We start from the raw sequence: 27,706 nt of genomic DNA, 5'->3' as shown, positions 1-27,706 counted from the left end.
AGCTACACAGCGGATACCGATTACATAAATGGTAGCGGTACCACGATATAATACCTGTAACCCGCTGTTATACCCAAAACCTATTATAATGCTCTATATAATGATATAATACGTATATTGTAAAGTGTAAACGGACCCTTATTTGACGGCGGCGGCGGCGACGTGTCGGTATATGATATAATATTATAATTTCGTATAATATGTATATTATATTGGCGCGGTGGATCAACAGGTTCGAGAGGAGAACCGCCGAGCTTGTGGCGAGCGTGAAAATGGTGGGGGGGGGGAGGGGAAAGGAAAAAAACGAAAAGAAATGAAAATGAAAATTAAACGAAACGCGCGCGCGATGTCGCCGACGCCGACGCCGCCGCCAACAGCTGTGTCGGTAGCGGTAGTGAGGGGATATTATGCCGCGCGCACGCCGACGAAGACCTGATCGTCGTGTGGTCCGGACGTGCCGCAGCCGACCGAGCCAGTGCGTCGTGTTCGCTTCGCCGTCTCCGTCCGTTCGCGTTTTTACCTCGCATCGCCGTTACGCCGCTGATTCGGACATAGGGCCGTAATAATATTATATTTTATCCCCGTAGTCCGTCTGGCCGCCGGCGTCCGACAAGTCGTGAATTCGCTTCTACTTTTTTTTTTTTTTTTTTAAATTTGTTTTTTCCTCCATTGATTTTTCGATTGGTAATCGCGAGTAACTATAACATAACATCCGTCCGTTACGGTACTGAACGACAGCGCGCGAGTCCGGTTCGCGGGTTTTCCGTCGAGACGTGCGTGATCGTCGTGTGTGCCGTGACGGTTGTCGTCGTAATATTATAAAATATATTACAGCGACGTCCGTAAAGGTTTTGGAAAAAAGAGATCTGACCCGCCGCCGTCGGCTTAAGGATTTCATCTCGAAAACGTTCGACCGCCGACTTCCGGACATGTCCTGCAGGACAACGTGATCATCTTCTATCCTGGGTCGTAAACGTCCGCTGCTTCCGGTCCGACACGCAACATATAAATCTGCCGCCACCGCCAACCCATAAAACGCCGCTGAAACACAAAGGTAAGACTACATCGGTATTTTTATATATTATTATAATATTTTATATTGTTTTTACCACCGTCCAGTAAATATGTATATACATCACAATACTAGTATTATTATACACATATTATATAGGTAGGTAAACGATATGTTTGTATTATTATATTATCATCTATCGAAATTGAGGATAAAAAATAATATACCAGTCAGCTGGGAAAGCTAATTAGTTAAGGACGATTTCATTATTTACGTGTTCATGATAGTTGTGTAGATACATTATATAATATCGATGTGCCGCCAAATAATATTTAACGGCGTAAGTGCATATAAGCAGACGCTATTAAAAATAATTACCTACGTGAATATTACGACGAGTGATGATCGTAGGACTGTAGGAGTGTATACAGTGTTAATAATCATTTGTAATTATTTTCAAGGTATCAAATTCTCATACTTTTTTTATCATAAAGTGTTTAAAAGACAATCTAATTTTGGCGCGAACTCAAGCCAATTTTACATGAGTGAAATTCCAAGTGCAATATATTATGACATTTGTTCGTCAACAAAATTATTTAGGTACCGAGTATACCTATATTGTTATTATTATTATAATACATCGTTTTGTTACGGTTTTCTTGTTGTTTACTTGTATTCTGTAGTTATTATTCTGAGTTTTTGAGGAATCTGATAATATTCGATACCAGTTTACATGAATTCTTTCCGATGGCATAGTAATTTTGTATATGTTTATATTTTTAAACAAAGGATTCAAACCTTAATTGAAGAGCCTAAAGAAACTGTAATATTTGTAATTTCTAAATTTAATTGATACCTAAAAAAAAGTATTTATACTTAAAATGTAGTTTTGTTAATAAATTTCTGATAAGCACTTATTTTATTGGTGATCAAGATTATATATATATATATATATATAAAACTTTAATTTAAAAAAATAAATAGAAGACATGCAATCAATCGCCTTAAAGGCAATGAAATATTTTATATTACGTCTTGTAAAAAAGTTTAAATTTTTTTTAAATTATTAAAACGTGAGTTTCAATTATTTAATAAAAAATAATATTATTTAAAGGTAAATTTCAAATGCGTGTATTTAATTAATTATTGTTACCTAGCTATGTTATTTTTATAAAATTCTAAGTCAACTTCTTATCAAATATTGTTTGCAATAATTTCAAAATTATATTTAAAATTACATGATTTTATTTTATTTGATGGTCAGCTCTTTAATTGTCAGTTAAGAATAGTATGTATAATGCTTGTAAATATTATAGAATAATATAACATTAAACTCAAACGTCGACTGAAAATACTATGCTGCTAATTGTAAATACTATCTATAGATATAGATAGCCTACTGTTGGCTAGGAATGTCTTATAAAAAAAAAAAAATTGTAGTATAGTATTATAACCATTAAATCAGAATAATGTATATTTAATAATAATAATTCATTGACAAAAATGTGAAATATATTATACATTCATACTGCCACAATGTAACGATTGATATTTAATAGCATGGATATTTTTACTTAATATTTTACTGTCTTATAAAGTATATTTACATATTTTGTTATATGTTTTAATGATATGGGCATACGGCATTAAGAATAAACAATAATTTAATAGGATATTGTCGCATAAAAATTTAATAAACATTTCATATAGTTATAAAATATTTTTTTCATATAAGTTAATAATTTGTAGCATCTTCGATCTTCACTATCATATCAAATATGTAACATATTTCGTATGTTATGTTTTACTTTAGGTCGGTATTGTACCTACCTTTATCTTACAAATTATATATTTAGTTTTTGCCGTTGGAAAAATAACGAAAACATTATGTATTCGACGACTAAAATTCATAATTTAGCATACTATAGACGAGTATTACATAAACTTATGATAAAAAAATGCATATTAGGATGCAACTGAACTGTATACAATTATATGTTGAACAATGGTTATTATTACTTTTATTCTTATTTGTTGCACAAAATAAATGTATAGGTACATCAGCAAACATATTATTAGTTAATCCTTTTTGTTAATATTTTACAATAACCAATATAATACCATGCACTCACGTGTTATGAATCTTTTTTATTTTACATTTATATTTGAATAATCAACAATATATCATAAGAAAATATTGTTGACAGCTGTAGACCAACTGTCTGAATTTTTAGTTAAGAGGAAAATTTAAAATGTATTGGACCTTCGGGATTTAGATTTTACGTTCACGACTTTTGTTTAGGATAGCAGTACATATCATAGGTACATAATATTTCAAATTTTTAATTATATTTTCTGTTTGAAAGTGAATTCAATTTTTTTTTTATTAATTACATTTATTCTTCTTATTTTTTTTCCACGAAAGCCATTTTAAAGTTTTTGAGTTGTATTATTTATTAGAATAATTAAATTACCTAATCGAAAATAAATTTATTTGTTGTTTTGGCTGTAATTTTCCGTCTATTTAGCGAATGAAGCTATTTTCGAAAATATTGCAATATTTTCTTAAACTAAACTCTGTAGAATCGTCAAAGTAATTGTACAGTTTACATGGTTTGAATTTCTTCAGAGAGCGCCAAGTGAAATTGTTTGTGTCGCCTAATTAATCATCGCTGGAAATGAATCACTTGGCATTTATTATTTGTTTAAATATTCTGTTTTGTATCAAAAATAAAAAATATAGTTGGTCTTATTTTTTTTTCCTATATGTATCTGTAAACATTGAAATTGAAATATATGTGTTTTTCTAATCGTTTTTATCTTATATTTGTTAAAGATATTTCTTCACAATTTCTTAGACTATTTTTATGCCTTAAGCAATAGGTAAATTTGTAAGTAGTTAATATTTTAATATTATTGAACTCATTTTATTAATGAAATTATTTTCTTCAGCTTATGCTAATTTGAATATATTTAGCATTTGAAAAACCAATAAAATTATTGCAAAGTATTATTACTGTAAAAATAATTTTTTCATTAAATATTATAAATTAGGTACCTAACTTATATTTATAATAGTTCATATTTACAAATTTATAAATATTTATTTGTATAAGTTATGTGATATTAATTATTTTAATTTTTAATCAATTTCATATTGTGCACTTTTATATAAAAAAGACACGTACTTGATGGTGCCTTAGTATCAACATTTTTCATACCTTCACTCAATCTTTACCTATTTTATATCGTATTATGTGACATCGTTATGTACATAATTTAAGTAACTTTGTGGAGATTTCATTATTCATATGACATATTATAGATTATAAACTATTAGGAAACAGAGTCTTTAGAAGTTTTTAGACTTTTCCTCGCTAATAATCTAACTTTTCCACCCCTATATCTAATAAAAGACTTTTGAAAATAAGATATGATCCGTCTAAAATGTCTAAATGATCAGTACTTCAATATTGTGGCCTGGGCTTAAAATTTATACAAGCAATATTGTTATTTGAAAACTCATACTATTTAAGTACCTATAACTTAAAATACAACTTCAACTTTATAAATGGTCATGGCGTTCAAATAAGAAAAAAATATGATTTTATAATGACTAATGACAATTACATTTATATTTAATGATTTCTAAGAATTATTTTGTGAAGTTTTATTACAGGTGAGTATAGGGTAGCTCACATAGGAATCACGAAAATTGAATATTAAAGAGACTATTACCTTATAATCTCTCTTTCTCTATAATTATCTCTACTTATACATTAATGTATATATCGTATACCTTGAGTTGTAACTTATATTATAATCAAAAACTACAACAGCGATTTTGATTAAATTTTCAGAGATTTTTCTTAGGGGTATCAGAAAAGTGTAGAGTAGTTCTAACCACGTTAGAAAATATATCAAAGTGCGTATTCAATCCCTCACAGACTGTTTTCCATCTCGGTCGAATTAGTTCACAAAGCGAAGTTACTGACATATATTTGCCCTCGAACTGAAGTACCTACGCTAAAACCTATATACAATGCTTTATTTTATATTTGTTCATTTTTTTCCGGCCAAAGTTGATACAAAATACAGATGATATTATGTTAAAATAATACTAAACTTAATAACTCAAAACATATTTTGAGCATTCCATATATTCATTATTGTATATTTATCATTTTTACTATACTTAATCATGGCATTTAATATATAGTAATGTTATTGATAATGTGTTTAGTGTTATTTATTAGTTTCACATATATTTATATAACTTTATTTTATTTTTCTACTCTTAAATACATATTATGAGTAATTCATAATTTAATAGCTTACCATCGATGAATGTTATAGTACCTAATATAGATAATAGTTATCAGGTTATGTTATGAATGTTCATTTTTTTACGCATGGATTATGGAATCATCTAATAAAATATTGCTACATTATTTTGTAAACGGTTTTTTTCTTATAACGCTTCAAATTTTGTAACCATATTACATTTACCATATTATATTTTGTTTTCAGCATTGCCGGGTCAGCTAGTATATTAAATATTTTATTTATTTATTTTTTTTTTTATTGAACTTAAAAACACCAACAGCATATTATATATTATATAAAAATAAACAGACCAAATTATTGTGAATATGAATATTTGGTAACCAGGACTCTTGATCAAAATTTCTATCACCTACTTGCCTATCGTGTTATTTAAAACTCTGATTATCTAAATGGAATTTACTCTTTACAAATTTTGGTCAATTTTTTAAACGATTTTACTTTATTAAATTTATTTAAATATTTTTAAATCGATTCAGTTAATAACTGCAACATATTATGGTTGCTTAATTAGACTACTAGAACTAGAGGTTGTACAGATATATAATTGAATATTATGCATAGCAATAAAACACTGACAAATTGAAGTGAATCCATTTTCAATGACTACTTCTTAGTAAATTTTAATTTTAATAAATATTAACTGAGATTTATGTAAATCCGGAATTCAATATTCTTAAAAGAAACTTTAGTGTATATACTAATGAAATAATGGATTGATAGGATTAACATATATCATATTTACAAGTCTGTAGAACATATTTAACAATATAATCAATGGTGGAAATGTGTATTGTTCTCATATAGCTTGAAATTCTTGTTATCATATTATGGGCCATAACGGTATATTTTTGGCATTGCATTTCAGGTAGGCTGTCTAAATAAATATATTATTTCATTAGCAATTATTTTTTTATTATTTACAATCATAACTTAGGTATATATTGAACACATGGGTAGAGCCTCTTATTTATCATAAATAATATTTATTATCAATGGTAGGATGAACGTATAGCGCATAGTTGTTCATGGACCATGGTTATGGTCTAATGTGAAGCCTGACGTGTTTTACTTACTCGGAAAGGAATCAAAAGTTTTAGACCTCAGGGATGCTGGACGTTAGCCATTAGAATAGCCTTTCCAGAACAGGCATAATAATCTGGATTAGATGTAAGGTTTCAAAATTATATTGGCCAATGGCCACATTATTATACTAATATACTTAATTCAGTATTCTTATTTTCCACATATCTATACTGTAATAAAATTATAAGCTATGTCGAACATCCTTATAGTAATAAATGAAGAAAGTATATATTTATTTATATCAAGTATTCGTATTCGGTTGTGATTATTTGTATAAATATAGTATGTTTCTTTTTTTTTATTTTGTGTTCATGAAGAAAATTTGGAAAGTAGAAAACATGCTTCAAATTTAATTATTAAGGTTTGTTTTTGTTGAAAAATTAATCTATTTTTTTCATTGATAGGGGAGTGGAAAAATACGAAATTATCTAAAAATTACTTAACTAAGTAATTTTCAAAATAATCGTAGATAACTAAAAAAAAAATGATGGAAAAATTGAAATATATACTCAGCAGTCTCGACTAAATCGACTTTTTTTTTGTATGTAGGAATAGAATCTATGAATTATTTTATATATTTGGAATTTTCACTAAATATCTTTATGTTATAATTTTCTAGACATGATATAATTTTAAAAATATTTTGGCCTTTTTGAGTTGTTTTTAGACATTTTAAATCTTTGACATTGTTAGTTTTTATGTTGATAAGTGATAGTATTTTATTTTTAAGTTGAAAAGTTTGAAAGTTGAAGACAAGATTTCCTAAAAGTTTTTCTTACTGATATTAAAAAAAGTTTAGCTTATAGTTACATCATTTTTATGAGCGTTTGAAGTTTAAATGTTGACGACATTAAATACTCAAACGTAAAATAACGATTTATCCCCTAACGTTTTTAGTTATGTGGTTGTAATTTGAAAAATAAAATAAACTTAACTACCTTTAGCTTTTGGTACAGAATATTTTTTAAATATTTAGACTAAATTGTTGTAATTGTAATTTATGTATGCCACAAACTTTATTCACATCGTTCTAGTCAAAGTTAGAATAGTACTAAGTACTGGAGGTACATTGACTTATAAGTGACGAGGAAAATGGTTTAATGTTTTAAATAATTTCAATTTTAAATGATAATATAACAGTTATCTTTCAGTTAAAAAACTAAATAAAATTATTTGAGATATCTAAACTACTATACAAGTATTCTGTACCATCCACAATCAGACTGATGTACATGCACATTGTACACTAAATAACTTGAAAGCCTTTGAACATTTTGTTCTTACATTTTAAAAACAATGAAAGAAAAATAATTAATTTCATTATTACAATATTCTAAATTTACTCAAATTGTTTGTCTCACATGATATAAGCTATTATTACTATCATTTGTAATAAACCTGATATACATACTTGGAACAATATGAAATAGTCGTTACAAATGTATAGTGTTAAATATTTTATGAAGATAAAATAATTTAATAGTTAAATAGTTTAATTTTTGATGGTTGGTGTTCGATAAGACTAATATTTAGCACAATAAATGCATAATCTTATATTTATATAAAACAAACGGGTACTGTAATATTTATAGCATAAAAGTTAAATTTATCCTATTTACTTAAAACGATCATTATGTAAAATATTTTTATCTTATTTTAAGTCTGCAGTGTGTCAGTGTGTGTCAAAATGTATCTTGTATATACATATAGTCGGTTATAATATTGTTTTTCGAACGTGTTTTAAAAAATCGCGAATTCCTCGGATTATCTTGGTTTATCAAATAGTAGTGAACAGTTTAATATTTCAAAAAATTGTTTTAGCACTATAATGATTTTATTAGTTGTAATTAAACAATCAATGTTTGTGCATGCTACTGTGTAAGTGGTAATAAATTTACATTAAAATTATGATTCAGGAGATAGACTTAAATGTATATATGCGCTTTGATACAGTAACATACAATTTACACACATAGATTTTTCAAATTATTAATTGAATATGACGCATAAAAATTGATTTTATATTGATCGCAGTATAAACGTGTCTTTTTAAACGTAATGCAATTTTAACGTTTTTAAATTGACTCCGATTATTTCTTCATTCGAAAAGTATAACTGATTATAGATCAACGATAATAGGTAGACGTTAAATACTTTTTTATATTAATAGCGTATGATTTATGTTTATGTGTGAAGTTTACATATAAACGTGCACATGTGATAAAAAGTATGAACACATTCGAATTGTTGGAAGAACGATGTTTCTTTAAATATATAATACATTATGATTGTTTGCATTTACATTGTGGTTTATACTTATTTATCATAACTAACAAAATTGTTCCACCATATATACGCTTTAAATTTGAAAACATTTGTCTGTTTCATACTGTGAAGGCTCCTTACTCATAGACATTTAGAAACTTTTGTAGCTTAAAGTCTCAAATAATAATAATAGTATATTATAATATAAAAATATTTTTTGGGTACATGCTTAGAAATTAAAAGTTTGTACGATGTATTGACTATCATAATATAGGACATTATATCCCTTTTATCATTATTAAATGTTTAATCAATATCGATAAATAATATTTTTATTCGTAATCTTTTAATTATTAAAGTATTTTTTTAATTTGATCAAAATATTCTTTTGCTGCAGCATGTGATTTTTTTGCACCAGTGCCTATATGGTCTATTTGTAAAAAGTATAAATTAAAACGCATAGTATTTGAATAAATGAATATTTTATTATTTAATTATAAGCAAACAGACAATAGCTGATCGTATACAAAAATGCGCCGTTGGAAAATATATTTACCAAACGATGTAAATAGTAAATAAATAGTAATATAAGTGTATAAGTTATCGAATAGGGCAACGTTATACATATATTTGAATATACATGTCAGTTTGTCAAAATACCTAACAATATGCGAGTTCTAGTTTGCATTGTATGCAATCTGAGTTTATCTCGTAAGCTTAAATGAGTTTTGTTCGGTTATCGTTAAATAATAACGCGTGCAAACTAATATAATTATTACTAAATTGAATCGCAATCCTCAGGTGTGTGTGACGACATCAGTAGTGGCGACGACGTCGTCATCGTTATCAGCTGGGTAGTTACCGACACTGTGTAATGGTCACGATAATAGGTATGATAATTTTGTATTCTTATATCAGAGCATTGAGCTCCCGAGTAAAATAGAAAGTACACACGCTCAGACGCCGTCGATACGGTCAGCCATATAATTAACTTCGTCGTCGGCCCGATACGAATTTCGGAGAAAATCTGTGTATATTGTATATAATGTAATGCATAATAAATAATACGAGCATTTATGTAGAATAACAACATAATGATAAAAATAATATGTAATAATAACTAATTAATTAAGAACTGTGGGTACTGTAATAAATCATCGTATAGAGACGACGAAAAAAAAAGCACTTAACCATTATTATATTTTATAAACTACCTATTTAATTTTTTGTTTATTATTTATTATTCACAAAGTATGCAATACTGCCACAGCTATGTTAGGTAAAATTATTGATTATAAATACTAATATTATAATATTATAATAAATGATAAAATATAAAGTGGTTTCTAATCATTAACTCTTACCATAGCGCTCTGGCACTGCCATGCCATCTGCACCAAGGGTGTGATTTCAGACTTACATGTCCCGTTGTTTTGCAGAGCTTAATAATTGTTATTTTCCTGCTATTTTTGTACAATTGTCATCGGAAAGAGGTCTTTGTGCGTGTTGTCTTTCAAAAATAATGTTGGTAAGCATCACGTTAGATAGGTACCTATTTACCTATAATACGTAATATTATTTTCTTCGTGCATGCTGGCTGTATTTTTTAATCGTCAGTATAAAAAAAATTCAAAATACCGACTGATGAAAAATATTATTACGATTATTGACCTGAAAGATATAATCTCTCCCCTATTTCATCGATCCACACCCACCCACGAATTTGATCGCTGTCCGTTGCCCTTTGGTTGCCATGGCCAAATATAATTTTTATTTTATATTGCATAATACGGTTGTCATAATAACAGTATACTGACGAAATACAACACCACGACCACAGTATGTCGGTACTCGGAAGTATAATATTATATATTATACATACATATATTGCAAGTATTACCTAATAAGCACGCTCGAACCAACTGCACTATTGTATGACGTGTGTATACGTAAAAGGCGGACGTACCTCCTAATAATAATTACTGTACGATAATAACATAATATTATTATAACACATTCGAGGTCAGGTCGTCGCATATTTCGTTCGCCATTATATTATAATATTATTCGGTTATTCCCGTCGCATCGTAATAATGATAATAATTTATTATGAAATTGACGGGAATTTGTTTACCGCCGCAGCAGCGTTTTTCTATAATAACGTTTCATTATTATCTATTCTGTTTTTTTTTATGGTTCACCGACACCGACCGGCGGGATGACATCCACTGGGAAGCGCAACAGCGACGGCAATGGACTATTAGCGAAACGCGTGGGCGTGCGTGTCTATACCGCCCGTGGTAATAAACTGTATACGCGTCGGAAGTGTGGTGACTGGCCTGGTCGCTGTGCCACGGGTTCCGCATTACGACACAATAATAATAACTAATAAGTAATGTTATAATATTATTATGAATATTCACGCCGGCGGTGTCCGTGGCGGTGGTTGTCGCAGCCGTCGCCGCGGGACCTGCTGCAGTGTGGCCCCCGCCGCCGCCTCTGCCGCTGTACGTAATCCCACGCGATCTCCGTGTACAGACCGATGTAGTAATCCCCTCGAAGCACTCGGCTGCAGCCAAAAGTGTATACAACTCGGTGCTGCTCCGATCGCTTTTGCACTCCCCCTCCCCAAAATGGCAGGCTGAGACCCCCCGTTTTCTTCCCCCGACCCTAAACTTCGAACGACATCACTATAATATTATTATCATATAACATCGTGTATTATGATGTAGTTGCAGTTGTGTATTGTGTATATTATATATATTATAGGTACGCACTCCGCACCGAAAACGACCGCAGTACCTGCATAACATTGCTTTTTCCGTGTTTTATCGACTTTCAGTATTTCACTACAGACTGTTAAATAATAATAATTTTTTATTTTTATTTTTTTATTGATCTTGAAATTATTAATAAAAATCATTATTATTCTTAAGCTTGACGATGCAATTTGAATAATTTAGACGGGCGCGTGTACATGGTATTGTTAAAAATAAATAAAAAAATTTAAAATAAGTAGATACCTAAGCCATAATTAAAGAAAATTGGTATTTAGAATAGAATAGTATGCAAAAGTTAAGGTGTTTTTTATTTTTATTTCAAAAACGACGAATAAATACATGGTTTGGACACTTGATGAACTCAAATGATAGGTTGGGTATACGCGAGGGAAAATCAAATGCGTTTAATTTCGATACTTTAAAGTGGAGAGAGCACGATCGTAATGATTTATTACAAACGACATTCAAACATTTTAAATCGATTTTCCTTCATTAAAGCGCATATCTGCAGTTTTTTCATTATTAGTTCGTTTGTCGTTGTGTGTTTCTCGGTTTGACGTTTTTTGCCATTTTGAAGCATGACCATGATATAAAAATAAATTAATGAAATGTCATTAAGAATTAATATTTACAATTATTGTCCCCCGATCAACAGTTACAGTTGTCTTCATTCAATTTGTTTTAAAATAAATGAACTTAAAAAAATAAATACTTTCTAAAGATTAAAATATATCTCTTTTTCTACAGCATAAATTTAAACTGCACTAATTTCTGTTCACAAGCATAATATTGAGTAAATAATAAAATTATAAATATTGAGTAAAATAAGAAAACTTGCGTTATTTTTCACTTTTTGTGAATTTGATTGTGTTTGTACCATTATGTTACAATATTGTACTCGGTTTCGCTTATTTTTAACACGGAAGAGATTCATTGAGTGAAAACCTTAGATCATATACAATGGATGGAGCCACAGCTCAATATGTTGATGTACATGTTAGCGACAAGTCACCATGCAGTTATGTGTACCTTTCTCCTCATGCGCAAGCGACTTGTCGCATATTTTTGCCATTGATATGATAAATGTGAATATAATAATATTTGTAAGTAGGTATGTAGCTGATAAGATTAAATTATAATTTTGAATTTCGAATCCCAATTTTCCAACAATAATTTTGGATTGACCAGCCATTGACGTTAGTTATTTTAACTCTTATGTTTTATTTTGATTTATAAAATTGTTTTTGGGATAATGGCATCAAAAAAAAAGAACTAATGCATGTGTATTTTGTTTGAGTACGGCATCTCTTTACACTTGTAAGTCATAAATCTTTTATAAAATACATATTGCATTATGTATGGACCTTAAAAATTGTTAATAATATATTTAATCACATAAAATATTTGGTTTTTTTAAAATTTATATTGATTGTTTAGGTTCCTCAAAGATCAATCCCGGCGATCTTTGTGGCCCACAGCTTGTGGTTTAACTAAAGATGATTATAAGCTTTCTAGAAAACTATATGTTCACAATATTTCGACTAAGTTTGTTTTAAAACTGGGACTAATTTGAACATTTTAAAACCGAATTCTGTTCCTACAAAGTTTAACGAACACGTAAAAGAATTTTTTATAATTTAATATGACATATTATAATAGATTATTGTCTTTTGATAAGAAATACGAATAAATGGTTTGAGATAAATATGTGACTAGAACTAGCAACGCATGCGCAATAGAGGTCATATACTGGTGACTCGTCACGAACATGTATATCATCGACATTATGTGTAATCACTGTAATCTATAGGTTATGGCTCTATCCATTGTATATGATGTAAGGTGAAAACCAAAAGTCAGATACACGATTAAAACGTATGATACCTAGGTATTATCAAAAGTTTATGTTTTTAAACTTGGATTCGTTTAGGTGGATATCCAATTAGAAAATGTTGATACCTTCCTATTACTTCAATATACTCCATAATATTAATTACTACACTAGCAGCAGATAGGTTCAGGTATGAAGTCGAATTCGACTGAAGACTTTTGTAGAAATCGTTTTTATTTCACGTACATCCTCATCAACTTCCTTTAGATCTTGGATGCGTTCCGGAACGTGTATGATATTATTATTATTACTTACCTATGTTAAACACACTGGGCTCGAATGTATGAAGATACGCTTTTTAACTTAAAAAAAAATTCTTATTAACAACACACCACTATACAACATTATCTACATGTTCCACTTGAAAACTTTTTTTAAAATTAATTTAATTGTGTCAATACATCAAGTATTTTTACAATGTTAGGTACAACGTATACGATTAATATGATTACAATATTATGTTTAATAAAATATTTAAAAACCACGTAAAACGACATTGAGCTAAAGCACAAGTAAATATATAATTTTGCTATCGGATTGAATATTACTGCAATCAAAAAATAGATTATAAATACGTATAATTCATAAAATCGAATCAAGTTAAATACCTATAAAATAATTTAATATCATATATTTTTTCAGTTCACACTGCATACAGATGAATTAAAAGATGTTTTTCTACAAATATTAATTTTAATCTGAAACATATATTAATCATATTGACTAAATTATATAGGTAGTGATCATTTATCAGCATTTAAAATTATTTAAAAAATAAAACATATAATATGGTTAGTAGAAAAAGTTCAAAAGTCACAAGACGTGTGTATAGTGTATAAACTAAGTGGGTAATAAAAGTGTAATCTATTTAAATAAATAAATATATATATATAAAATATTGTATTGTATAAAATTGTTAAACCTATTTTAGTATTAAATTTAAAATTCAAATAAATCCCTAGAAAATCGTGAGTTTTTAAACAAAACATTTCAACATTTAAGTATGTGAACATATTAAATAAGTAAATTTATTATTTACCTATAAGGCTATAGATAATTATTTTAAATTTTGACAATTTAGTTAACTGTCAGAATGTATGTATTAATAATAATTAACTTTCCAGGTGTTTTTTTTTTTAATTTCTGCTAATATTTAAAATAATCATAGTATGCCATTATGCAAATCATATTGAATTTCTTATCGTTTCGATAAAATATATGTGAATTATTAAAATAAAATTCTTGACAAATATTGATCGATTATTCTTTGAACTCTATAATCAGAAATCATTAACTATACTCTCTCGCAATTCGCTGTTTCAATCTAATACATTTTACATCTGTTGGTTTAAATTGCGTTTTGCATTTACGGAAAGGTACATGAGCTGCTTTTATAAACCAAACTTAAGAGGTTTAACTAACACTAATAACTTCAGATTATTTGTTAAACAGTTACTACTGCAAATAATATTGTTTGTTACAATTCTAATATTTAATCTTATGATTTCATTATTTTGCCATTTATTTATTTGTTTAAAATATGGGATAAGTTATCATTTAAGTACTGATTTTCTTCGTTTAAAATATTTTCTGAATGAAAGTTACTAATTAATTTATTATTTTTGATTTCTGATTTTTACGAAGACAGTTTCGTGTTTGATATACTACGCGAATGCGATTGTTTATCTTTTTTATTCGTATATTTTTTATTCTTATTTATAACATAATATAAAAGTTAGTAAGCAAAACGTCTTATTTGTTACAATTTATAATACTTATTATAAATTTGAAAATAGTAAAACTGGTATTATAATATATATATATATATATATGTATGGGAAACCTTAAGCATTTTCTTAATGCTTGGGAGAGAGTGTTATTATTTATTAGGATACAGATTAGAGAAATATTATTTTTATTATTTTTTTTTTCAAATTATATAAATTAGTACTATGTAATATAATTTAACAATGGAGTGAGTAAGGATACTAAATATACGAACAGTGTATAATATTAAACTTACTAAATTTAAATTGTATACATTATTATCATAATTTTGTTGTCTTTCGAAAACACTTAATATAAGTATCTAAAGGTTTTTTTTCACTTAGCTGGAGGTAAAAGCTTTAGAAAATGAAGTATTATTTAATTGAAGAACCATGATAGTGATGATTGAGAGATTGAATCATCTTATTTAAATTGATAATATGAAAATACAATCGGTTTTATGTATGAATAACAAATAACTATATAGAGAAAAAAACCCGTTTCAATATATTAGGTACAGTTACTTTGGATTCATACATTTTATGAATGAAAATTACATGACAATTGACTCAGTCGAAACAGTCGTACAATAAATTAAAATATTTACACGCATACCATATTAAAATTAATATTTTATAATTATACCACACCATAGTTCAGGTTTCACGTAATCACCTAACTGTACTTATATTTGTCAATACTTAATGGTAATATACAAAAATAAAGCTGTCAGGTCAGCGATTCTTAATATTTACAAATATATTGAGCAATTGTCTCACTTCGCTCACCTTGGTGCAGGATAGTTGTCATTTTTATATGTTTAAATAAATATCAAAAATTTTGTTAAATTATTCTTATCGAGTTATAATGAACAAAAAAAAAAAAAAAATAATAAATAAATAAATAATGTGGTTTACTTATTGAGTTTTTTTGGTACGATCACGATTGTTCTTCACGTGTTTTGAGCAGTGGTAAAATCTATTAGGTAAAAGAATATAACTTTGAAGTTTGAAATGATTTACGAATATTGTAGGACGACCACAAATAGGTACCCCATCTTAGGTATATGAAAATAGTTATAAATATATCACCGTATTATTATTATTGGTAAATATTGTTATGTACCTAATGTATTAATATATACAGAATTATTATGTACAACATGTTACGTTCAATGACCTTTTGTGACCGATGTTATAAAAAAAAATACATCATGATCATTTATATAACAAAAATATAGACACATATATTATCTATATATTTAGTCATAATCTCATTTTTTTTTTTGATTGATCTGATTAACACACAAACATATATATATATTTTGTAAATATTGCTCGACTGTAATAAATATTCAAAGTTAAAAAAAAGAGTGTATAAACGTATTTAAATACGGCAAGAGAAAATTGGGCATAGGCATGTCTTTGTTTTTCTGCACATACACAATTTAGTATAACTAATGATAATGTACTTGCTCGCATTTGCAGACATTGAGCCACCTGCTGTTGTTTGACATGTATACATAATAGGCGTGGCATGAAAAAGATTTAGTGTTAATTGTTCTGTCTGGCTTAAAAGATATATATATATATATATATATTTATGCATTTTAGGGTAAAAAAGAAAAAACCATTTAGTAAGCTCCATTTAATAGCTAAACACTCTACAGTGTCGATGAACGGTTTCAATTTATTATTTCAGTCAACCAATTTCAATTTTTACTGAAAAAAAAAACAATTCACTAACTACATAAATCTAATACTAGAGGTTATACGTCTAAACTTATCTATCGTTAATCGGGCTTACTAAAATATATGTTGTTAAAATATTTAAGTCTTTACCTACAATATTTATGTGTGAGTCTTTTGGATTACGATTAAATAAAAACTTTACACTATAGGTACCTGCACTGGCTACACTATTACGGTATAAGTACAACTTTATATTTAAAAGTGACTGTGTTCCATTGTGAATAGTTAATCATGTTAAAGTTTAGTTTGAAAATATTAAATCACATTGATTGTTTTACCAGTGCTATATCTTAAATCAATTTCTTTTTCTCATAGATAGTTCCATTTAGGGTTGTGCCGTCCAGAAAATTGTGTAAATGATTAATTTAATCATATTACCGATACGTCATATGGTATCAACATATAATACGTCGTACACTAGATATCAATGGTGATAATGTAATATATATAGGTACCTTATTTTTAGTAAGTCATCGTGTTAGTTGCGATATTTATAACACTATTCCATTGTTGGGTTTCAAAAAGTAATGTCAGCTGTGTTTGCGGGAGGGAGTTTAAAAAATCAATCATTAATAAATGTCAATTTTGTACCTACTTGTTATTAGTTAGTTATAATAACTAACTAATTATTACACATTTCAGTGGCGTAGCTGGAGATCAGCCAAGGGGGTGGGGCGGGCTATTTATATATTATTTCAATCCTTTTATAGGCTATAATGGTGATTATAAAACATCACCAATAAAACAATTCCAGAGGGGGGGGGGCGTCCACACTCACCACCCGTGTATTTAAGTAACTGATACATCTATCCTGTCGCTCTGCAAGCTGTCTTATGGTTCTAGCAAAACCAACAAACACTACGAGAATATATATAACTACCTATTTAGCATAGGTGTGCGCATGGGGTATTCAGAGTATGGGTTTGCATACGCTGTGCGTAGCCGCTTGAGAGGGGATGACACACGAAAAATGTCTCAGATCATAATTTCGATTGGTTAGATAGTGGTTATAAAATGTTTATGTGATATCAATATAGAGTATGGACTTATTTTTAAATTCATTGTAGACGGTTCTCAATAATTAATAAGAAAATATGGGTTTTATTTTTAGTGTAGGTAGGCGCGTATCCAGAATTTTATTTCGGTAGAGGCTGATCAGAATGTATAAACGTAGTCAATAGTTATACAGTAATACAAAAAAATATAGTTTAATGATTTAAATAACAATGTATCAAAATTTATTGACATAGTAATAGGTACAGTAAAACAAAAAAATTATACATTTCAGTATTTCACCTTCATAGACTATGACAATATTTCTTAGATTTTCTCAAAATTAGAGAAAAAAATTTCTATTGAAATTGGCACAGAGGTTAAAGAATTTAAAGTCCTTATACTAGGAAAGAGAAGGCTTGAGTTATAACAATTATGTATACTTAAGGGGATTGGAAGCGGTGATATTCTGTCTTTGTCTAACACACGTGGGACATACTATACGTCTGACAAAAATTAAGGTTCTAGTCGTTCAATTTAAAATATGTAAAGATGTATTAATTGGTATACAAGTTTCGAAGCACTTTTTTGATTGTAGCAATATTTTTATAAGAATAAATATTTTAAATTTTATAAATTTGTCAATTTTTTTAATTAAATATATTAAAAATATTAAAAATATGCTTCGACCGATGCAAAGTAAACTTGTATACCAATTAAAAAATCTTTACATAATATTTTAAATCGAGTAAGTTTAGAAGTACTTTAATTTTTATCAGGCGTATTGTATGTTCCACGTGTGTTAGATAAAGACAGAAATTCACCGCTTCCAATCCCCTTAATGTAGATTTTCATTTCAACAAACATGTTTGTAAAAAAATTCTTCTCATTAAATTAAAATAAAAAATGCTTTTATACAAAAAAACTTATTTTTATTCTAATAACAACTAGTAACCAGAAGTTCAAGATGAAATGTCATGCTCATTAATTTTAGGGTAATTTATATCTTTGGGGAGAGCATATTTAATTAGCTGCATACCCTGCAAACAAAATCTATGCACGTCTATGCTACTTTGTAAATGTATATATTTATTATTATTTTAATTTCTATTCAGACTATTATAGAATAACACTCGACTCCCGCTTTCCTAGGTCCACTTCCATTTTTTTACGCGATCTATAGCCTACAGGCACCTAGTCTCGCCGCAAAAACGTGTCAAGCACACGCACTCGAACAAACGCTTTTAATTTATGATATTATATTAATATACTAATCGGCTTTCTGTCAAAATATGTTTAAATGGTTTTTTTTTTTATACTCTTTTTTAGTCTCTGTTTAGGTGACATTATTGTCTATATAACCTTCTCAACAATGACTATCTTATTTACTCGTACGTCATATTTATTCTTAAAATTAACGAAATACATATTTCGTTTTAATACCTAGCTGATTAAATTAAATGTTAATCTTAAACTCTTAGATTAAACTAGAAATATATCAGATTTCTGATATATATATATATCGATATTATCCAAACGTATTTTTATTTCACGAATTACCTAATTGTAATAACACACGCGTGTTATTTCATATCACATAAAAATAATTATTAATTTTTTTTATAAGAAAAATGTAATACCTTAATTGGTACATGCAATTCGTGTTAAAATTGTATTATTGACTGCTTATGTAGGTGTAACGCAGAATACTTCTGTTTTTAGCTCGGGTTTTAAATACCGGCTACTATAAAATTATTTTAATATTGTACTATTTTTTTTTATACACGCATTTTTAATCTTTGTTTTACAATTTCTGCTTTTATTCAACTATCCCAGTATTATAAATCTAATCTAGTACTTTAAACTAAAAATATCCTTGTTTGTTCCAGACGAATTCGTGATAGTCGAAATTTCACTGACGATATTTTTTTAGTTGTTACCTCTACTACGTTAGTTACTGATAAGATTTCGTAATTGTTGGAGGCGTTGAATTGCTAGAATTTTGTATCGGCATAACGTGTTGTGATATATTAATATATATTTTATATTACCTTCATAACGTCTGTATACTAAATTTATAAGAAATCATAATATTATGGTATAAACGTTGTATTTTAAAATGCCATACTTGTATTTGTGATTTAATTTTTAACTCAGTACTCTTTTTGACATAGTTATATATATATTATACCATATAGTTTGAATTTATATATTTTTTTTATCTTATGTTATTGATTTATCTTATCCTGGGGACATGAAGTGTGCAATATGTTATTGTAGAATTGTTTCAAATAAATTATTAGAAACGTAACACTTACGCCACGTGTACTTGACCAAGTAGCTATTCAGCATTGGTCGGTAGGTAGGTACCCCACTGTTTTTTATTTTACCCCAAGAACTCTCAATAGTATTAGCACAGAATAGATACAATCAGAAAGGAGACTCTAGATGTAAACAAAATCGCGACGGATTGGCAGCCATCTTCCTAACAGGAAAAATTCTTACCAGTTATCATTATTCATTTGATAAACATTAAATTTTAAATCTTTTAAGTTTAAATGTTTACAGTTTTTACTTATTAAACAGCAATTTAACTTTGCTACCTCATGTATGATATTAGTGTGATCCAGAGTATTTGGATCTACAAAATTAATAAAATGATTCACGATTATGTGTTATATAATGATATATAATAGATTAAAAATAAATATTTTAAATTAAATATTTTCAAATCTTTGATTTAAAAAGAAATTTTTTTTTGAATTTTTAGCTTTAAATAATTTACGAATTTTCGTGATTTTTACGTATGTTGTCAAAATTAAAATTTGAATGCTTATAAAAAAAATCGTGACTGTATTGGTGTGTGTGTGTGTGTGTGGGTGGGTGGGGGTGTGGGGGACTATCTTACTTAGATTCCTAAACTGTATCGAATATGTAATAATAAGATTAATGGTTTTCTACGTAATTAATAATGTTATAAATATCAAGTCATAATTTTAGATTCTGAGCGGAGCGATGAATGTATTGATTTTACCATGATGTGTGTTTTTTTTTTTTTTTTTTTTTTTTTTGTGCCTGTCATCACGTTTTGGGGCAGTAAAAATGCTTCGATTTTTGACTTCAGTACCTCGTTCGATCAGAAAGTGAATCTAGTTGGTACTTTGGGGGGTCAAAAGTAAAAAATTCTTAATACTTTTCTAAATAATTGAGAAAAACAAACTAAAAATTAAGGGAAAAACTGGAAATTTTACGCACACTCATTTTTCGACAAAATCGATTTTGGTTTTAGATGTAATTTTAAAACAAATGACCATAGATACATGAAATTTTCACCTAATGTTTATATAAGTATATTCTATCCACCGTGCAATTTTCAAAAAATTTCGACTGAAGTTAAACTATTCATAGGCATTTCAAATTTTCGATCATTATTAGTTTTTTTAAAATTAATATCGATAAAAATTTATTTGTTAGGCAGAAAAGCTTGAAAATTTAATACAAGGCTCTTAACATATTGTTACAATAGCAGTTGAAAAATAAAAGAAATTCATAGTCACAATTTTTTTTTATAAGCGTTCAAAGTTTGAATTTTGACAAAATACGTAAAAATCACGAAAATTCACAAATTATTTTAAGCTAGAAATTCATAAAAATTTTCTTTTTAAATCTAAGATTTAAAAATTTAATACAAGATTCCTTACAAGTTTTTCAATCTTTATCACCAATAAAAATTCCACCTGAAATTCAAATTAAATTTTTATGAGCATTTGAAATTTAAATTTTTACAACATTGGATTTTCACTTTTAGCGATTTCCTTATTTTGGTGTAACTCTAAAAGAAATTACCACAGATACTTGAAATTTTGACTGAATGTTTATATAGGTGTGTTATATATTTGATAAAATTTTCAAAATATTTAGATTTGTTTTGAGCTGTTTACTGACATTTTAATTTATCAACTTTATTAGTTTTTTTTTCTATAAATATCGATAAAAATTTATTTGTTCGGTAGAAAAGCTTGAAAATTTAATACTAGGCTTCTAACACATTGTAACAATAGAAGTTAAAAAATATTAAAAATTCCTAGGCACAATTTTTTTTTATAAGCATTTAAAGTTCAAATTTTGACTAAATACGTAAAAATTACGGCAATGTTCAAATTATCTTAGATAGAAATTCATAAAAGTTTTTCTTTTTAATTCTAAGATTTGAAAATTTAATACAAGGCTCCTAACATATTTTTACAACAGAAGTTGAAAAATAAAAGAAATACATAGTCACAATTTTTTTATATAAGCATTCAAAGTTTGAATTTTTACAACATATTATGTAAAAATCACGAAAATTCGTAAATTATTTTATGCTAGAAATTCATAAAAAATTTTCCTTTTATATCTAAGATTTGAAAATTTAATACAAGGCTCATTATATATTTTTACAATAGCAATTGAAAAATAAAAGAAATATATAGTCACAATTTTTTTTTATAAGCATTTAAAGTTCAAATTTTGACAAAATACGTAAAAATTACAGCAATATTCAAATTATCTTAGATAGAAATTCATAAAAGTTTTCCTTTTTATATCTAAGATTTGAAAATTTAATACAAGGCTCATAATATATTTTTACAATAGAAATTGAAAAATAAAAGAAATGCATAGTCACAATTTTTTTTACAAGCATTCAAAGTTTGAATTTTGACAACATATGTAAAAATCACGAAAATTCGCAAATTATTTCAAACTAGAAATTCATAAAAATTTTTCTTTATAAAACTAAGATTTGAAAATTTTTAATAATATATCCTAGACAGATAAACCGTCTTCGCTCAGAATCGTTTTTCGTATACAATGATATAATATCATTGGATTCAAATTTAATTCCATCCATTACAGTAACCCACTTGTAACCTACTGTACAGCAGAGCGACATACACGACTTACCCGCTTTTTAATATCTAAATCCACTCTATCTTTTAATATGAAAAAAATTCATATACTTTCAATTTTGATAAATGTCAATATTTTCAAAATTGAAATACTTATAAAATAATATTGACTAATGTTTTTTAAGTAACTGGTTATAACTTATGGTATTAATATTCAGGTACAAACAATTAAAATTGAAAGTTTTATAAAAAAAAATCATTAGCATCACTTATTGTTAAAACCAATTTTTCCGATAGAAATTTAAAAAAATTCGATTTAAAAAAAAATGCATCATAATATACAGCTTCAACAGTTCAATACATGCGTATAGTCTCAATAACGGAAATATTATGAAAGCATATTTTGTTATAAATCGGTAGTAACTGTATAAGGTACATACATGTGCTAATATGACACAAAAGTGTTTTCTACGATTATGCAGTTTTATAAATTATGATATATTATAATAGGTTAAATTAAAATCTATAAAATATAAATATTTCTTTTAAAATCTTTGAGTTGTGTAAACAAAATAATTTTCCATTACGTAGGTACCTATGGTCATAAATAAATATTGCTTGTAATCTATAATACTCTTTGTAGCTGGTTGGAATAGTATATGTTCATGTTTATGAGATTTGGATCTATTCAATCAATATTAAGTATAAAAACAGTTAAATTAAATTCATAGAAGAAACTATTCACCATTTTATTATTTTTAATGATCACTTATTACATTTTTTTTTTTTATGAAACAAAAGTTCTATACGTATTCTATACTTATTTTATATCTCATTAAACCATTAAGAACACTGTCTAGATTAGGACTTATTATATATAAATTAGATAATAATAACAATTATATTATTATGAAACAATTCGAGCTCTAGAAAATGTCATGATCTATTTATCAGTAATAATATTCATATTCAGAGTGAAATTGTTTTAATACACCATTCATATAGAGTACGTAATATGTTTAAATAAAATTGAAATTAATCTGCTTCCGTTTGATTGTTAACTGTACGGAATATTTTGACATCATCATCAGCCATTTATTATTACTATATAGTTTTGAAAACTTATGTCATTATAATAACAATAATTTAAGATAAATATTATTTTATAATTAGATACCTAATAGCGATTGTCACAGGGTAGAAGTACGACATATCCAATAAACGTTAGGTTACGAAAATGTTTTTTTTATTGCGAATAATACGTGTTCGGAACAACGTAGAATCGTATATCGTTATAATTACACCACACTATATATATATACGCTGATTTTAATAGCTATCGATGGCAGTGTTGCAGTGAAAATCTGTTCCATTCTGGTAATGCATATTATTACATATATGGGTATATCGTAATAAGATAGAAGGTACATAAAAACCAGCCGTATCGTGAAAAACAAACTCACTGTCAACCGTGTTAGGCGGTTATAGCCTGTTAAAACTATATTTAAACACACACATTCGTAATGCACTCTACATCAGGTTCAATACACTTAAGCAGGTATCTAGATAATTTATGTTTTTCAAATGTTATAAAAAAGAACGCAAAGTCCCTCCACTAGTTTTAATGAAGCGGATCACCCATCGTAGAACACGATGACTTTGCCGACGCCGCCGACAGGTCATTGGAAATAATCAAGAAGTCAACGAATTATCAAATAAAAACGCATTGTCCTGCTCTTAACCAAAATATAGTCGTCACTCACTGCTAGAAACGATTATGGAAACGAATCAAAAAGAAATATGTATCCTATGATCAAAATAATCAAACAAAAACAAAATTATACTTCTGAAATACTACCATTGTAATTGTTTCAGTTTCGCCAGGAAATATCAGTAACCAAGAATATTGAGTACACTGACATCGCCAAATCAAAAAAATAAACAAATAAACGTAGAAGCAATTGACGGTTTCGCACACTTATTAAAATTCTTAAATGGAACAAAATATGAATACTACCCAGGCTCAAAAATGAAAAAGAAATCTTGACAGTAGGTAATAATAAATCTGCCATTGTCAATCGCCGAAATAGAAATCATTGTGGGATTTATGAATCCAAAGTGCCAAATCCTGATACAAGGCTAACTTACGAAGACAACACTTTGAATCCACCTAGAGTAGTACAGCTGTTTAACAACCTCATTCCACAAGACACTTCGAAAGTAGTAACGTATTAAATTGCGTACCAATCGCAGACGAAATGTTGAACGTCTAAAGTGTGGAGCACACTTCAAATTTCAGAGATACGGACATGTTCATAAATCGTATAAACTTCAGTCTTGGTGTTTTAAATGTGATGATTTACTACACTGGTTGCTACAAACAGATATAGAAATATCGCCGATTTGCGTAAGCTTCAATGTCTAAAAACAAAATCCAAACATTCTACACAAAAAATAAATACAAAATTTCTAATATTTCATACTGTCAAGTTTAACGGATATTCATTCTACTACAATATTGAATAAAAACCTTATCCTATAAGGTCCATATGAATCTCAAAACATCTGAAGGTACTATATATAAACCAAGGACCCACCCGTCTGCCACAAAAGACGTCAAGTAACACTTGACAAATACTTTATCTTTTGTATAATTATTTATTTAAATTAATATTTATTGTCACTAATCGCTTTAAATAAATATATTTATTTTCACTAACTAGAACACAATATCTTTTCAAACATTTGTATTAATATGTTTAAAACGTATACACTATACATATTATATACTAAAATAATCATCAAACTTTTAATAACATGTCATGTGTTGATACATTTTAAATATAATAAATTAATAAATAAAGAAATTGTGACTATAATCACCTATTTTCGACAAGTACACAAACATTCATTACATTGAGAATCACAAAACGAGCTTCACGTTTGGTACTAAAACAGTGATGATTAATCGCAGCTATAAAAAAGCTGTACTGATGTTGGTCGTTGGATCAACGGATGCGAATAATGATTTGATTGTCGTCATACGAATATGATGTAAATGTTCTGTAAATAAAACGGCCGATTAATCACAGTCGCGTTCAATAATATTGTGGGTTTACCAATTACACTCAAACTTTTCTTAGCTTTTCATGTCGTGACGCATGTGTATGCGCGTTAGCATACGAATGGCACGGTATACTATGTAAAATAAATAAAATGTATACAAACGATTGGCTGTTATCAAACCACCAATTTATACAAGTGATGATAACTATGACAAATAATAATGTATAACAGGGGTTCTTATAACAGAGAAAAAACCATTTATTTATATGTATAATAATGTGTACTTACAAAAGTAGAAATATTAACTATGTACCTACAATTGAAGCACTTTGTACTCGACCAAATGATGATGATGACTACACATGATCTTTAGTTTATGAATCTTATAATTTTATGTACCTATTATGGCACATAAAAAAAAAAAGATTCTGAGTAAGCATTCGTATGTAACTATACAGGTACCAGAAAGTAGAGGTTTATCAGATAAATCTATCTACCTGAAAAAGTTTTTTTTTTTAAATTATTGTGTCAAGTTTATTTTTATCTGTTGGCTTAGTTTTTTTAGTGACCATCTGTGTTTGGTTTCCAATCGATGGATACACCCAAATTCCAATGTATGCTTGTATTTTTATCTAAAAAGTTTGCACTTTACTATCAATAATACACATCAGTTTTATTCGCTTCGTTTGGGATCTAGAATAAATTAAATTGTATGTCAGATATTCTCTTCATGAATAGTAAGCCACTATTTCGGGTAAGTGATTTTTGTTGAAGGTGTGTCGTCATTTTTAATCTCACGAGTCATTACGTTTTAAAAACTATTCTGTGCGACGCTCAATTATTGACAAATAATGAATATTAATGTTGTTGTATTACGCTAAAAACTTTATGCATTTATAAAATACTTTTGGGTTCCAGACTTTTCTGAGAATGAATCTGTTTTATAATTTATAATATATTCTGATGAATGTCCGTAGGTTAAGTTTGGTCCAGTTAAAAAAAAAAAATATTTTGTAAGATACCTACTGCAAGTTCAAATTAGAACATTTTGAAAAATGTAGCTCTGTAGGTATATTTAATGATAATGATGAATTAGTAAATCTAACTCAGGCCTTTACTATTAATTCATCTAAATATTTTTAAGACATTTAGATCATCTTACAATTTTAGTGGTTTATTTTTGTTTCATAATATCTTTGTTATAATATGTAGTTAGTCATTTGCAGTATTATAATTATATGTAGTGTTTGAAAATGTCATGAAATTTAAAATTCAATGCCTGAAATATTTTAGTATACTATAATATGTATATTTTTTTTAATAAGTTTTATTTTTAGGTATAATCGTCACAATAACTTATCTTCACAATTTTATAATATTAGGGAAAACAATCACTAACCACTCATTAGTGATGGTTTTCTTTGATGATTAATCATCATTAATATTGGTATTAGAAAATTATTGCAATGTTTTATAAGAAAGATTTCATACTTCAAACACTAATAATTATATTATAATATATCGTATTATAACTACTATACATTTATGCGGTTTATTGTAAATCCAATTCCCTTGTATGATATTAAAATTTGATACGGTTTAAGTAACCGGTAATAATCTCTAAGTTCCAGAAACTGGCCAGAGGTCCTTTAATGCGATATAAATGCCTCGTGAATTCATAAGACGGAAACCGACTGGCGGTTGATGTATTGTATTATACTTATATAATAATTTACGTGCATCAGTATTCCCATCATAACGGCTTAATGTTAGCTGGTTGATGGATATTATTATTATTATTTTATCGTTCAACCGGCGGCGGCAGTGTAGGTCATTTTACCCCGTTAACTATGATAAGCGTG

General features: G+C 27.8%; 1 protein-coding gene across 1 annotated transcript in view; it reads left to right on the top strand.

Moving 5' to 3' along the window:
- Positions 1-426: 426 nt before the first annotated feature.
- LOC107162117 (atrial natriuretic peptide receptor 1-like) overlaps positions 427-27,706 on the top strand; it is a 298,392-nt gene continuing 271,112 nt past the window's right edge. Inside the window, exon 1 of the mRNA XM_089229378.1 lies at positions 427-1,054. The gene's annotated coding sequence lies outside the window, so the exon portion shown is untranslated. The remainder of the gene's footprint in view (positions 1,055-27,706) is intronic.

Source organism: Diuraphis noxia, unplaced genomic scaffold (assembly GCF_037042655.1).
Source record: "Diuraphis noxia isolate RWA-SAM2 unplaced genomic scaffold, SU_Dnox_SAM2 contig0005, whole genome shotgun sequence".
Lineage (NCBI taxonomy): Eukaryota > Metazoa > Arthropoda > Insecta > Hemiptera > Aphididae > Diuraphis > Diuraphis noxia.
The sequence above is the reverse complement of the archived record's forward strand: the minus strand, read 5'-3'. Positions and strand labels throughout refer to the sequence as shown.